The following is a 15,559-nucleotide window of genomic DNA, read 5'->3' on the forward strand; positions in this document are numbered from 1 at the left end:
GGGGGACCTTGTAGCAGGAGTGGGTAACAAGATCACTGAGGTGGGAGTGGTGGGAATGAAGAGGAAACTGGGGGGAACAAGCCAGAAAGTTCAGGGGGGAGATACCAAACATTGGAAGATTCTGGAAGGCCTTATAGTTCATAAGGACTTTGGCTTTTCCTCTAAGAGAAATAGTGCGACCAAGAATGTTAATATTTACAGAATAACCACGCACCCTTCCCTGTGTCCCAGGCTCCTTCACAGCTGGGCTCATAGCCTGTTCCTGGCTATGAGCAATGGATCCTAGCAGAAGACACATGTATCACTTCTGGGCCACCCCACAGCAGTGGAGAGACATATGTCTCCTCTGTGCCTCTCTGCCCTACTGCTAGTGATCCTCAAACTCAAGTCTCCCAAATAAAAATGGATAAGGATCATCTGGCCTACACAAGACTGAGTGAAGAATGAAAGCTTTCCTGCCTTCAGACACTGAGATTGGCAGGGCACATTTGTTTCTGCAGCACAGCTTTCCCCACCGGGCTAATATAGATGTGGTGCTGTTAGGAAAGTGTTGAATAGCGGGGTGACATTATCTGTGTGACATTTTAACAGGATGGCTCTCACTGCCATGGTCTACCAGATGGGGGGAGCCAGAGAGGCAAATGGAGAAAAAACATACCACGCAGATAGATAGATAAATAGATAGTAGTTGTTGGGTAAAGGTTATGGCCATTACAGTGATGAAAAGGGGTCAGGTGCCAGATAAGTTGCTTAAGTTGTTGAGAGACTTTTAGTAAGGTGTGTGAGAGAGAAGAGCCACAGGCCTGAGGAACTGAACTGGAAGATGAGTTCACAGGGACTGAGGTGAGAAAGGCTGGGAGAGCGGGAGAGATCAGAAACCCGGTTTGAAGTTAGAGACGCCTACTGTACATTCAAAAGGAGGTTAGCGCATGGGTATGTGCACCTGGAGTTCCGGGGAAAGGACTGAGCTTGTGACATGTGTTTGGGAGTCACCAGTGCATAGGCGATTTAATTAATAGTTACAAGACGGGGACAAGGTTCCTGAGGAAATGAGTACGCATAGAAGAAAAAAAAGAAAAGGAACCTATATAGTATGGTACTTAGTGAAAAAGAACAAGATTCTAGAAATAACTTGTAGGTCAATATATGCTGATAAACTTCATCTATGAAAAGCAGACAAAGGCTATGCAGATGAATACCTTGGCGAATCCTTGTCAATATTTAGAAACAGAGAAAGGGAATTTATGATGACAGTACACTCAGTGCAATGTAACTTCATCCATGAATGAGGACCGGTCTAAAGAGAAATTATGAAAAGATGTTCATTTGGAGCTAGGGTATCTTTATGGAAAGAAGAATGGAAGTGGTTTCTGCACATAAAAAACAGCGATCACTGACTGGAAGAGAAGCCATTATTAAAATGATGCTGTCTCCAACAATTAAGCCTCTTGGTACTTGAATAAGCCCCTTGTCCCACATGGTGGTGACACTACAGTGTGGGGAGAAGGAGCAGCAGGCTTCTTTGTGGGACCACCTTTGGAGGGGAACGGGTGATGTCCTCACGCTGGCTTGGTTCTGCCTGCAGGAGTTCTTACCACTCTTTCTCTGCTGGTAAAGAATCCAAGTAGCCATTAGATTAAATCACATGAATGCGTGTATATGTATTGGCAATTGTGTGTTTTCAGGATAAGCTAACTTCTGTAACAAGCATCCTATTACCTAAGTGGCTGAACATAAATAAAAGCTTTATTTCCTGATCCTATTAAAATCCAAACTGGATATTTGGTGAGTGGCCGTCTGCAGGGTGGTTCTGATATTTAACACAACCAGTTTAACACAACCTAGGCCTTCTGCATGCAGGCAGGGAATGAGAGAAGAGAGCGAGTGTGAACATTCCACGGGGTTTTTTAAAGTATGAGACCTGGAAGTAATATGTATTGCTCCCATCCATATTCCATTAGCCTAAATTCAGTGTAGAGTTTCACCTAACTTCATGGATGGCTGGGAGAGGCCGTTTAGCAGAATGCAGGAAGAAGTCAAAGAATGAGCTGAGAGGCTATTTCATCATTCTCTGTTACCATGTGAAAGCCAGTTGTATTATCTGCAGTCCTGTCTAGATCTGGGGCAGATTCACACATCTGAACTCTAAGTTCACTGAATTCAACATTATATATTTTCATTTCCACCAGACTGAGAAAATTTCTTTTTAGAACATAATATTGGAACTGGACCAGAACTTTATAAACTAATTATTATTGCACAATTAAACAAAATTATTGAGCATCTCTGACCAGACACAGTTCTGAGCACTGAATTTCTAAAGATAAATAAGAAATAATTTAATCTTTAATAGGCTCACTGTTGCAGGGGGCAACAAACATATAGAACAATATTACAGGTATCCCAGGAAGGTGGGTAATTTAACTGTAATTGGCATAGCAGGGTTTGGGGAGGAGTTCTGGGCAAACACCATAAAAGAGATGGTGCTCAAAGTGATGCATAGAAAACGAGACAGAATTCTCCAGGTAGAGAAGAGAAAAGGGATAATTACAGAAGAAGAAATCGTACAAACCGTCAGAGCTGTGTTCCAAAGAGAGCAGCCGGGGAGGCTGGTTATTATGACATGGAGAGAGGCCTGAGGGGCTGAACAGAGCAATGTGGACATTGTTCCAGGAGCCAAGAGGAGTGATAAAGAGATGAGCAAGAGTGGCAAAATTCGATTCATCTTAGCAAGATCACTTAGGTAAAGAGAGTCCACAGATTGAAGCTGGGAAGAACAGGAGATAAACCACCAATTGGGAAGCTATTGCCATCACAGTGAAGGACAGAGAGAAGATAGGTTTAATAAACGCTCTGCTTTGAAACATAAAATCAATAGGCCTCATAGCTTTGAAAGGAGGGAGGCAGGGAAAAGAAAGGGGAGCGTAAAACCTAACGCGTTTACCTTTGTGTCCCTAATCCTTGGCCTGGTGCCTGGAATATAGCACATGCTGCTTTGTTGCTTCTGTCCAAGGGAGATGGTTTCAGAAGATTGAGAAGGTTTTTAGATATGAACCAAATTCCTTTCTCAAAAGTTCTCTGATCCTGGAAATTTATTTAATAAGGATTAAAACCCTTTCATTATAACACATTTTGTTGTTGAGGCTATGGGAAGATGAGTGCCCTCATATATCAGCAGCAGGAGAGTAAATGGGTGCAAGCCCAATGGAGGGTGATCGGGTAATATTTATTAAAATCATAAATGCACATGCCAGTGAACCTAGCAATTCTATTCCTGGAAAAATTCCTTGCACATATATTTGCACTTGCTCACAATGACTCATAACATTGTTCTTCATTGTAACTTTTTCTAACAGCAAAGGCGAAAATAACTTAAATGTCCCTAAATAGCAAACTGAGTAAATAATGCACGTATATGCGTAAGGTGGAATTCCATGAGGTTTTAAAACTAAAAAAGTATGAAATGCGCTTTCTGTGTATTGGTAGAGATCTTCAAGATGTATAAATAAAGAAAGTAAAATATGAGTAGTGTATATAATCTGCTACCTTTTGAGCAAAAGAGGGGATCAGAATTTATATTTTTATTTTACGTGCATAAAAATGTTCAAATGATACAAAACAAACAAGAAAGGTTTTTAAACCATACAGATGTATTAAGTATTCAAAAACTCAACAGACTAAAGGTTTTGTTTAAAATGCAAAGCCCTTCCTCTACACCAACTTTGTTTCCTGTCCTCCGGATCCAGGTAACACAATGGTTTAAATATATGCACATAATATCAGGTCCTTGTGTATAAAAGCAATCTTTGAGAGAGCAATTGAAGGGAGAAGCAGTAGAGAGGCTGAGTTGAGAATACTGAATGCCTCAAGAGGCAAGACAAAGAGGTGTGTGGGAGAAAGTGGGGCACCAAACCTTACCAACTTCATGGTATTGCAGCATATTTAGAATTCATGCATAATTGGCTGAGCTATTCATCACGAAGATGCTACTTCTTGGGGACTTTTCACTGACCACATGGCCATTAGCTAATCAGAAGTACGGGTCCAGTTTTCTGGAGTTGAAATATTAATAAACCTAAGGTTTGTGGTTCCTTGAAATTTTCCTCTATGAATCACTCTTAAAAGTGAAGGTAAATTTGCCTAAGTGCTTTGGCCATTTATTAACCTGTGAGGCCTTCCTCTGAAGAATTCTGATAGATCTCTATTTGAAGGTTGGTGTTTGGTCAGTATCTATGGACCCAAGACTATTAACTATTGCTACTCAACCAGTTCTATGACCCCATTAGAGCAGTCGATTCTCCACATTGTGCTTACATTCGTAAAGATTTCTCCATGATCCCAGCAGATATTCCAAAATAATTTCTCACAACCTCGGATAGATTGTATATCACCAAATAAAATTTTTTAAAAAGGCTTCTTCTTCCCAAAAGCTAAGTTCACTTTGTTTGCCAAAAAAAACTTTATAAGTAACTGGGATTCCCTTCATCTGTCTCCTTACTACACTTGGGAGATCTATGGAAAGCAGTAGGGAAGACACTCACGATAATCTTGAATGAAAATCAACATCACGGTACATCAAGCTCTGGGTTTGAATTGCACAACTCAACTTCTTCCTAACCACCAGCATTCATTCTGGAATTAACAGGAAAGCTTCAGCCACCTACCCTCTAGCAGAAATTCTTCCTTCTCTGCTTTCAGTGGGACTCCTGTCATTTCCTTCCACCACACAGCTGACATTTCTCATGAGTTCCTGGAGGATAAAATTGTCACCTCACAGCAGGTGGACCCTCATGTTATCTGTGCTCTACATACACCCTCAAACAATGCAGAAAGAAACACAATGAATATCACTTTCACAGATGGCCTGGACAAGCCCACAGGCCTCAACAATTAACTGTGCTATGGTGGATTTTGAAGACTCTAGTTTTTCATTTGCTCTTCTTTGGAGAAGCCTCCTACCACCCATCTGTCCACACTGCAGCCTTCACTACTAATCAGGAGGAACTGCTGACCTTTGGAGCAGAATTTGATTTTCTCAGTATCATTATTTCTCTTTCCTAAGAGAAATTAGACTCTAGTCTTGACAGAGCGCAAGGATGGGACAAAGAATAGAATTTCTGAGTTTGTTGGGTTCTCTCTCTTCCCACATCCCAGAGATCTGTATACACTTCAGACAATTTCACTTCACATCTCTGGGTAATATTCCCAAGCAGGCTAAGTATGCTTTTCGTTCCTATTAACCATTGTCTAGGTTCGGAAATCTCTTTCTCTTTTTTAAAAATCTCTCCAGAAAAGTAGAATTTTCTTTTTCTCTCAATGCTTCCTCATTATAACATTCTTTTTCATTCTGCCTCATAAAAATGTTTATATTTCAACCAGTTGGGTCCACTGGCTGGCAATTTTCTTACAGAAAGAGTCCATACTTTGCTCATCTGCAGTCATCAGAGCCCCCAACACTGCCAATGCCTTTGGGAGAAGTAGGTTCTCATAAAATCTCCACTCACCTTTTCAGTCACGTGGATCAGGAATCCCTCCTCTGGTATCAGTATTTAGAGCTGTAAAAGAACTTAGAGATTATCAAGTCTTATAAAATCCTTCCAGTTTTGATGCTTATATTTCTTGTTCTATCACAAATAACTACCTCCCATGTCAATATTTTTGTGGCTTTAAATATGATTACATTTTTGCTTGTCACATTTATTTACTTCACAATTGTTAGTACTATGGACTATTTGACTTTTTTAAAAAATAAAAAGATAATCTGTGTTGGCAGACCATTCTTAACTATTAGTCTATTTGACAGAAATAGAAATAGTTAAAATTTCCTCCCTTAACTTGAAGCTGCTCTTAGTGCTCCTATGGTTCTTGGTCTTAGCAATGAACAAAGTTGGTTTTTGAAAAATTGTTGAGGAAAAGAAAAGATCTGAAGGAAATGATCAGCAGAAGCCCTGACTGGAGAGTGAGCTTTGCATTTCGAGACTGTCCACTCATCCAGTAAGTTATTCCTGAGCACCTTCCATACTCAGGAACTGTCCTTGCCTCTGTGGAACTTTCTATCTGGCAAGCAAGATGGACATTAATAAAATATTAAACACATTTAGACACTGGAGAAATTCTTTAACTAATCACTACTTAACAGTTTGGGAGATTAAGCAACACTCTGCCTTCTCTGTATAAACTTCTCGACAGTTGCTCACATCCCATTGATCCCTCTTTGCCAAGATCCCCGTTCCTATATTCCTGGGACAAGTTTTCCAAGACTTAGTTGTGTTTATTCCCAAACTCGTTGATGCCAGTTGTATAATTTATTATAATTAAATAACTCAGATATGCATTACCCAAGTCTATGAAATATGAATGTGAAAAGAGTTTTCTATGAAAACTATATGAATGCTGCGGAAAAGATGCAATCAAGACAAGCTAGTAAAAAAGGCCATTAAATTCAGTGTAGGCGAGGAAACTGTAAAAGACGACGAGCTTTCAGATTGCCTCCCAAGTGTCTTTTAGTTCTCTTTAAAAAAAAAAAAAAAGACATTGGGAAACTGAAGATACTGCATTTTGTGTGTGACTGATACAAGAAAAATGATGTAAGACTTTAGTCAGTGGAGCACAAACTCAAAGGAATAGGTCAGCATCATATGATTGGGTAAATAGATGCATATTTATGTTTTAACTTAAAATAGAATGTTTAAATATATGTTTTCATTTTCCCTCCAATTTACTACTTTAAAAGACTTGATAACAGAGGCCAAGAGTGGTGGCTCATGCCTGTAATCCTAGCACTCTGGGAGGCCCAGGTGGGTGGATCTCTTGAGCTCATGAGTGCAAGACCAGCCTGAGCAAGAGTTAGACCCCATCTCTACTAAAAATAAAAAACTGAGGCAAGAGGATTGCTTGAGCCCAAGAGGTTGAGGTTGCTCTGAACTATGATGCCACAGCACTCTACCAAGGGTAACAAAGCGAGACTCTGTCTCAAGGAAGGAAGGAAGGGAAGGAGGGAGAGGGAGAGAGAGAGAGAGAGAGAAAGAAAGAAATAATACCAAAAGAGGATTCAAGAAAAGACTTGATAACCGACTGCCAGTTCTTGACTGCATGGATAGAAGTGTGTCTTTGAGCTTGAGTATTGTATGTGTCCCTCAAGTTCAACTGATTAAGGTCTTTCTCTGGCCACTCTATCCACAGAACAGACAAACGTTCAGTGATTGGGAGAAACTTACCTACACATTCGTAAGTAACAAATGAGAAAACAAAATATGAATTAGCAAAAATTTGAAACACACTCATTTACACCTTCATAAGCTCTTCTTAAAATGTTTACCACATGTCTTGTTAAACAGGCACTATCATTTAGAACTTGATGTGATGCAGAAAAGTTTATGGAACGCGAGGAGCTTCTGATTGGTCACTAGGACAGACATCAGACCTGCTTTCCTAATACCTCCCAGAATTGGGCAAGGAGTACTTTATGTTTACTAAAATTATTGAAGTCACTAAGCATTCTCTCTAAAAATGTTAACATTTCAGTAAAAAAGTCATACATGAAAAGAACTCTTTGTATAATATAAATTTGTTAAATTTATATTAATAACAAAGAACTGTAAGAAGCATTCTTATCACACTGAATACAGGTAACAGTTGTAAACTTAGAGTTTCAATACTTTCTACATAAAAATGTACAGTTTGAATGGAGCCCTGATATGGGATGGATGTTGGGCCCTTCCAAATCTCTTGTTGAAATGTGATCCCTTATGCTGGAAGTGGGGCAGGGTGCGAGGTGTTTGGGTCGTGAGAATGGATCCCTCTTGAACATCTTGATGCCCCTTCCACTATAACAAATGAGTTGTCACTTTATTAGTACACGTGGGAACCGGTACCACTCCTCCCTCTTTTGCTCTCTCTCTCACTATGTGACCAACCTGCTCCCCATTCACCTTCCACCTTAATTGGAAGCTTGTTGAAACCCTCACTAAGGCAGATGCTGGTGCAAAACCATGAGCTGAATAAACCTGTTTGCTTTATAAATTACTGTCTTAGGCCCTGTTTTCTCTATAAATTACTCAGTCTTAGGCATTCCTTTATAGCAATGCAGACAGACTAACACAAGCTCCAAACAGGAGGGTTCAGGCTGATCAAGGCATTCCCAGAAGGCTTGAAGGATGAGTTGGAGCCCGTCCTGTGAAGGAAGGAGGGGCAGTTGCAGAGGGCAGCTCAGGGCACAGGAGCAGCAAGTGCTGACGTCCTGAGGCAGGAAGAGGCTGACTCTTTCAACTGAATAGTGTGAGCCCAGACTGACTGGAGCAGCAAGTGGGTATGGGGAGGAGGGTGAAGACAATGAGGTAGAAGAGAAGGCAGCTGAGTGGTCGGAAGAGCCCGAGACAAGGGGCAAGAAGGTAAACGAGCCGGAGGGGCTGGTCAGTGAGTGTACAGTGTCGCTACGTTCCCTTCCAAAAGACCCTGAGTTCAGATAAACTACTTCCTCTCTTTATCATAAAAAGAACACAATTCAGCCCTACTTTCTGGACTACCAATATACTTGCTTATATGCCAAGTGTGGCCACTCTGCAGTCAGACTATTCCTGTAGTTTCCACATTATAATTCGACTCTCCCACCTCACACCACACAAATAAAATCATTCTGTTCAGCTACTTCGGGGGCTATGTGCTACACAGTTCCTGCTTTCCCTAAAACACTCCCCCACTTCCAGGTCCCCAGGCTCGGCTCCTTACCCCCACCATTTCCTGGTCCTCCTACCATTCCACCAAAAAAAAAAAAAAAAAAAAAAAAAAATTAGCCAGGCCCCCAGCCAGGAAAAGTTGTTAAACCCTGTCCTCTGCAACTTCACAGCACATTTGCTTTAATACCAAAAGAGGATTCATCTTGGCCAATGAGAGACAAATGAATATGCAGCGATTCGCCACTTGCTGTAAAGCCTTGCCAGCAATTCCCACTGCTATGCTCTCTTCTGTTTTTATAATCAATTAAAAAGATTCAGTTCATTAGGGACATCTTCCCCCCTCCTCTGAAAATGGAAAGAAAATGCAGCAGCTTTCCGAAGAGGCACAAAGCTCTTCTGAGAACTGTCCGGCAGGCAGAGCTTCTTACAGTAATACTTTATTTTAATGCTCTTTAATGCAGAATTGACAGTGGGCCTCCCGACTGAAGCCCTCACAGCAGCCTCATTCACCCTAAATAAAAATGAAGATGTTGTCAAGTTAGGGCACAACTAAGACATCAGCCTCAACGCCTACCCCGGAGGAGGGTGAGGGGAAAGAGGACTCCCTCCCTGCGTTTTCAGGATAAACCCTCTCTTCATTCCTGCACCCTCTAATCCAACTCGCCACTTCCTTATTTAGATGAACAGCCCCTGTACATTTAGGGAATTATTCCTCGGCAGAGACTCCATAGATATCAGCTTTCTGAGAATTGGATTGTTCTTCCCAGAAAGCAAAGGAAGCTTCGTTGTTTTGAATGCTCACTTGTGGGTGAGCCCGGGAGCCCTGGAAAGCGTCCCGTGCCCAGCCACGGGACATCGTTCACATAAGTACCCGTCATCCACTCCTCACTAGCAGCAGATTGAAGGTAATGTTTTAAGAGGTTTCCAAGCTGCTGGGAAATTGTGGGTTTGAGAAATGTTCTTTAAACCTTTTGAAATTCAAATTCCATTTCAGCATAGATGTCGAAAATGGTACCAGAGGAAAGGACAAAGGATGACAGTTGTCCCATTCATCACAGCCCCTCTGGTCTCTCCTCAGTAGCGGGCCCTTCAGAAGGGCAAGCATCAAATTGCTAAAGCTGTACCCAGGGCCAGTGTGGGAAGGAGTGACAAGGGACAGGGAGAGCCAATGTTAGGAACAGCCCGGCTGAGAGTCTGCTGTCGTGCTGCTGGGCGGTGATGCCAGGCTGCTTGGTAGCAGGAGCCAAAAGCAAATGTGGGCAATGTTAGCACTGTTTTAATAAGCGAGAGAAGTGTCGGCAGCAGCACAGCGATTGTGGAGAGCAGAGCCTGGGTGCTCTGCTGCCTTGCTGTCTGGGAGTCGCACCTACCCATGTCAGCTCACACCTGACCGCATGGCACAGGCATAGATGCCATCCAGGTCATGAAAACACTAGAGAATATGAAGGCAGAGAGTGTGAGGAGGCTGGACTTTGAGAAAGTCACATGGCGAAAAATGTCCAGATACCCAAATAAACAGAGAGGAGGTGAAAAGTTTAGCCCCTGAAGGAGAAAAATGCAGATTAAAGTGGTGACCCTATGGGGAATGGCAGGGTGTCAGCACAGTTAAGGTCATGAACACTAGAATCACACAGAGCAGGGGTCACAGTCTTCCCACACCATTTATTATTTTGTGGGATCGTCAATGGATTAATTCTCTATTAAATGGCGACAATGTTAGCATCAAGCTCAAAAGGTTGGTCATGTTAAGCAAGACAATCTAGGAAAAAGTGCTTAACCCAGTGCCTATCACAGTCTAAGCACTTAGACATGGTGTTGATTATTATTTTAGGGGTTAGAGGCAGCCCTATTCCACTCCTTGGCCAACACATAGGGTTCCATAGACTCACACTCTCATATGTCTGGGGTGTTCTGAATATACTTCTTAGCATTCCCATCTACCTGCAATGATTACACAGATTCCTTATGCTCTATCTTTCTGTTTAATTTATCCTCCTCTAATCCTTCCCAGGCTAGCTGTCACTTGATATTAGATGTTGACTGGGAAGAAAGTAGCAGCTCCAGGTAAACTGGTCTTAGTCTGGAATAAGCAATAATTACTGTCTGTAATGACCGATGGGTCGTCTGAGTTTGGGTCTGGTCATAGACACAGAATTCCAAGATAAGACAGGAAGGAAATACACCAGATCCAGCCTTATCCTGTCTCAGGTTAAGTAGCATAAAGTCTGTATTGATGGGAAATAATGGTGCCTCTTGTTAGAAGAGGAGGAAGAAATGGGGAGACAGTCCCCAGCAGTTGCCGACTTACAGTCCTATTCCAGAAAGATTGTTGTTGTGGAGACTGGGAGAAATATCAGCGTATGAGGCAAGTCTACTTTCTCCCAAAGTTACTAAAATAAAAGTCACATACTTAAATACTGAACTAAGAGAAGTGTCAATTACAAATGTGAAGTATTTAGTAACTGTGTAATTATTTAACACATTTTTCTAAATAACTCAAGTTCTTCATAAATAAGCTGAAAAACACCAAAGAGAATATTTTACTTAAAAACAACCATGTGTTTTATTGCTAACTTTTAACTCACTCCTCTGATTTTACCTAGCAGTGCCTAGAAAAAAAATCAATACTAGATGTCATCATGGGCTTTATAGAATCCTTTATCTAAGTCTTAACCAATTTACCATTTGGATTTCCTACTCCATGAGTGGAGTATTTAAATCTCCTTTTAATATCCATCCTTTTTGAATGATCACTGATCATCCTATTGGCATAAGCTATATTTTCTGAAGAGCAAATTAGAATGGAAAGAATGAGATCAGATGCCAGCTCTGAACCTCAAGTTCCAAACACTCAAGATTATAGAACAATAGTTATCACTCACCTACCAGATTCCTCAGTTGTCCAGGTAAGAGGCCAGAACTATGGCTGTAAGGAAGTTTCTCCATGTGGAATTATGAGAGTGGAGGTTTCATAGCACACTCTTCCTTATAGACTGAGCCCAGGATGATCCAAAGCTGTTTACATCTCCAACTTGGTATCTTTCTACTCTCACCCTCCCAGACTTCTGACACTGTACTGCGATAGAGAGAATTTGTGAAAAGACAAAAGAAAAAGAAAAACAGAGAGAGAGAATTTGTACAGGGCCATCTCCCCCATTCTTCATTCCAGCTCACGCCTGCTGGTTCCTCTGCTTAGAAAAATCAACTCCTTTCTTTACCTGGGGGTCTCCTGCTGAGCCTTCTAGTCTCAACTTAGACATCACCTCCTCCAAGATCCTTCCTTGCCCTGCCAATTAAATGGCATTATGTGTCCCCCATCTTAACATCTATTAGAAGTCTATTAGTTAAGATTCTTTAGTTGCAAGATGTGGAAGTGAGCTTGAGGGAGCATAAGCTATGTACAGACACGGTGCTATCATACATAATCCAAAAGCAAAATTGAAATCGGGCTTTTGGAAAGGACTAGAACCAGGAATTAAAAGTTGATAGTATTCTCTCTCCTGCGTATTTTTTGCAAATTTTTGTATATCTACTTCTTTCGTTTCTGTCTCTGCAGTCCAGCTTTCTCTGCTCCCCAGCCATACGAAAGAATATGGAAGTCTCTGGCTCCAGTCACATCCAGAAAACTAACTGTACTGAATAACACTCCCAAGTTTCTGCCATAACCTTGTTGGGTCTGTGTGAGCAAGGCATCTATTAAGGTGCCAGTTTAGAGAAGAGAGCCATGACCATGGGATGAGCCACGAATGTCACCCCCAAAGATGTTCGGTACCACACTGTCTGTCATTGCCTACTTGTTTGCTTCTAAAGCAAACTTCTTTCCTTCACCATCAATAAGCTTTCTAAAAGTAGGGCCATGACTCTGCCTACCTTTTTCACCATTATATCTTCATAGAATGGTGCCATACGTATAAAACTGCTGAAGTTGTGATATAAAAGAAGGAAATGCCTGTATAATTTCCTCCCTGTCAGGACTTCCTTTATCTTCTACACACCCTAGCTCTACCATTACTAACTATTTTGGTTGATAATCTCCTATATCCCGTGTATATTTTAACTACTGTAAAATCTTCCCTTATCCTCTACAAACAGTGCCAGGGACTTTGCACTTCATAAGTCTCTCCACCTGGACTGGCATTAAGAAATAGAAATTATTTCTATTTCACGATGTTACAGGCATGGTGATAGGGCGTGTTACATACTTTATGCCTAATCTTCACAGCACTCAATATTTTCCCTGGTGAAAGCTGCAAAATAGCTGAATAACTTGTTCAGTGTTACAACTAATAAATAACCCTCATTAATCTGAGTGCAAAATCTGGTATCTTTCGACTTTCTAATCTTTCTACTCATGAAATCCAGTAAGCTGTAACCTCCCCAAATCTAATAACCATGGCTAAATTTATTTCCAGATCCTCAGAGTCTAGCACATTTCATATTAATAACCACGTTCAATAAACATTTTAAAGAAATTCATAAATGAATGAATGAGTGTATGTACTCTACTTGGGTGAAAAGGATGCATTTATCATAAGGAAGGTTTTTCTCTCCCTCAACAACTTTTTAGTGTTTATATGTCAACAAAATAATTAATTCAAATAAAAACAATTGTGTTAGTGATGCTATAAAGTCGATATGGCTAGAGAACCAGCTTCTATCAGGTAAAACTCCCCCATAATAAAAACCATCAAAGCTTTGTATAATACAAACAAAATGAAATGATATAGCTTCTATTTAGGCTTACCAAGGTAGACAGGCAGCAGAGAGAAAGAGGAAAGAATCTCAGAGAAGGGAGCCCAACATGATGTGCATCCACTGCTCCTTCAAAAGTTCATAAATCCTAGGATTTGGGAAGCAAGAATCCAATGAGCTAAATCAATTGCAGCTACTGAGAGGCTAAATTGCTAAGTAGCACTTTCAGCTGTCGGAGACAAAAACTGCATTCAGGGCCTGCCAGGAAGAAGAGGTCCTGGTTAACACTCTGGGTTCTTAGTTGAGATTCCTGAACAGAAATACCCCAGAACTCAGAAAAAAAAAAATTAAAAATAGACTAACTTTTTGCAAGAAATAAAATTAATTTATTAATAAATCAATTAATTATCCTCTCTGGAGAAATACAAATTGTCCAACCTTCCAAAAATCTTTATACACAATGCTCAGCATTGAATCAAGAATTCCTAACTATGCAAAAAAGACAGGGTTAAATGAGTAAATTAAAAAGAAACAATCTTGGCTTGGTGCCAGTAGCACAGTGGTTACCGCACCAGCCACATATACTGAAGCTGGAGGGTTCAAATCTGGCCCGGGCCAGCTAACCAACAATGACAATTGGAACCAAAAATAGCCGGGCATTGCGGTGGGCGCCTGTAGTCCCAGCTATTTGGGAGGCTGAGGCAAAAGAATGGTTTAAGCCCAAGAGTTTGAGGTTGCTGTGAGCTCTGATGCCATGGCACTCTACAAAGGGCAACAGAGTGAGACTCTGTCTCAAAAAAAAAAAAGGAAAGAAAGAAAAAAAGAAGAAGAAAAAGAAAAAAGACAGAAAAGAAACAATCATACAACAAAGACGTGCACCAAAAATCTTAAATAGGGAGCTATGAACCTAAACTTTAAAATAACTATAAATGGTACTATAGATAATGGAAACATATCATATACATGTAATGTATAATTTTATGTATATATGTAATATAATTTCAATATAAATAATGAATACAAAATCTATATAAATTTGTGGGTGAAGTAAAAGCAATTCTTAGAATATAATGGCTTAAATACATACACACACTACATATACAATATATTATATATAGTCTATAATGTATAAATAAAAAGAAAACAATGATCCATTATTCCTTCTCAAGAAAAGCAGGGTAAACATAATGACTCTCAGAGTAAATACAAGGAAGGCAGATTAGAGGAGAAAGCAAACACAATAGAATAAAACAGAAGACTTCTTTCAAAAATGTTAATAAATTTGTGAAATTACTAGCAATGTAGAACAAGAAAGAAAAATAGAGAGAGAGAGAAGGCACAAATAATCAATACCAGGAAAATAAAACATCACTACAGAGCCCTATGGATAACAGAGAGTAAGACTATAGTAGGAACAACTTTATACCAATAAATCTGATGTCTTAAATAAAGTGTAAATACTCATTAGAAATATTGTTTAATTAAATTGGTGCAAAAAATTAACAATCTGAATGGCCTATCTTGGTTGCAAAAAATGTATTCAATAAATTTTATATGAGTATGTTTAATAAAATCTACCCATAAAGAAAACTGCAATCTTAGATGGCTTCATTGGGAAAATTTTCCAAATCACTAAAGAAAAAATAATGCCAATATTAAATAAATTCTTCCAGGTAATAGTAAAAGTCTTTTTCACAAAAATCAAAATAAGCAATAAAAACCTTACAAAACCTAACAGGGATGTTATGAGAAAGAAAAATCATAGACAAACTTGGGAACAGTAGTTTCAAACAAATATTAGTCAATTGTACTCAGAAAACATATAATAAGCATATTACATGATTACTAGGTGGGATTTGTTCCAGGGGAAGGAGACGAGAATAAGTTAACGTCTGAAAATAAATCAGTGTAATTCACAATATTATTAAGACAAAAACGAAAAGTTGAAAATGAAACTTTGCAATACCACCAAAAATAATTAGCTATATGGCAATATATCAGGCAAAACCTGTGAAAATTTTCTGCATAGAAATTACAAAACATTACTGAGAGTAATTAAAGAGTATCCAAACCAGAGAGGGGATATACCAGGTTTCTGGATTGGAAACCTTAACAGAAATGCAGTAAGAAGTCAGTTTTTCTACATTGATCTATGAATTATTTTTCTTCTTCTTTCTTTTTTATTAAATCAT

At 39.8% G+C, this 15,559-nt stretch overlaps 1 long non-coding RNA gene across 3 annotated transcripts in view; it reads right to left on the reverse strand.

Annotated features, from left to right (window-relative positions):
* LOC128590846 (uncharacterized) overlaps positions 1–11,732 on the reverse strand; it is a 38,100-nt gene extending 26,368 nt beyond the window's left edge. For 2 of the 3 annotated variants that reach the window (XR_008381349.1, XR_008381347.1), the window contains exons 1-3: positions 11,558–11,732; positions 5,505–5,555; positions 4,665–4,815 (exon numbers count right to left, since the gene is read on the reverse strand). This is a non-coding gene — a long non-coding RNA (uncharacterized LOC128590846). The remainder of the gene's footprint in view (positions 1–4,664; positions 4,816–5,504; positions 5,556–11,557) is intronic. The other variant, XR_008381348.1, reaches the window with a different exon arrangement.
* Between the last annotated feature and the right edge of the window lie 3,827 nt (positions 11,733–15,559).

The sequence above is a fragment of the Nycticebus coucang genome, chromosome 7 (genome assembly GCF_027406575.1).
Source record: "Nycticebus coucang isolate mNycCou1 chromosome 7, mNycCou1.pri, whole genome shotgun sequence".
Taxonomy (NCBI): domain Eukaryota; kingdom Metazoa; phylum Chordata; class Mammalia; order Primates; family Lorisidae; genus Nycticebus; species Nycticebus coucang.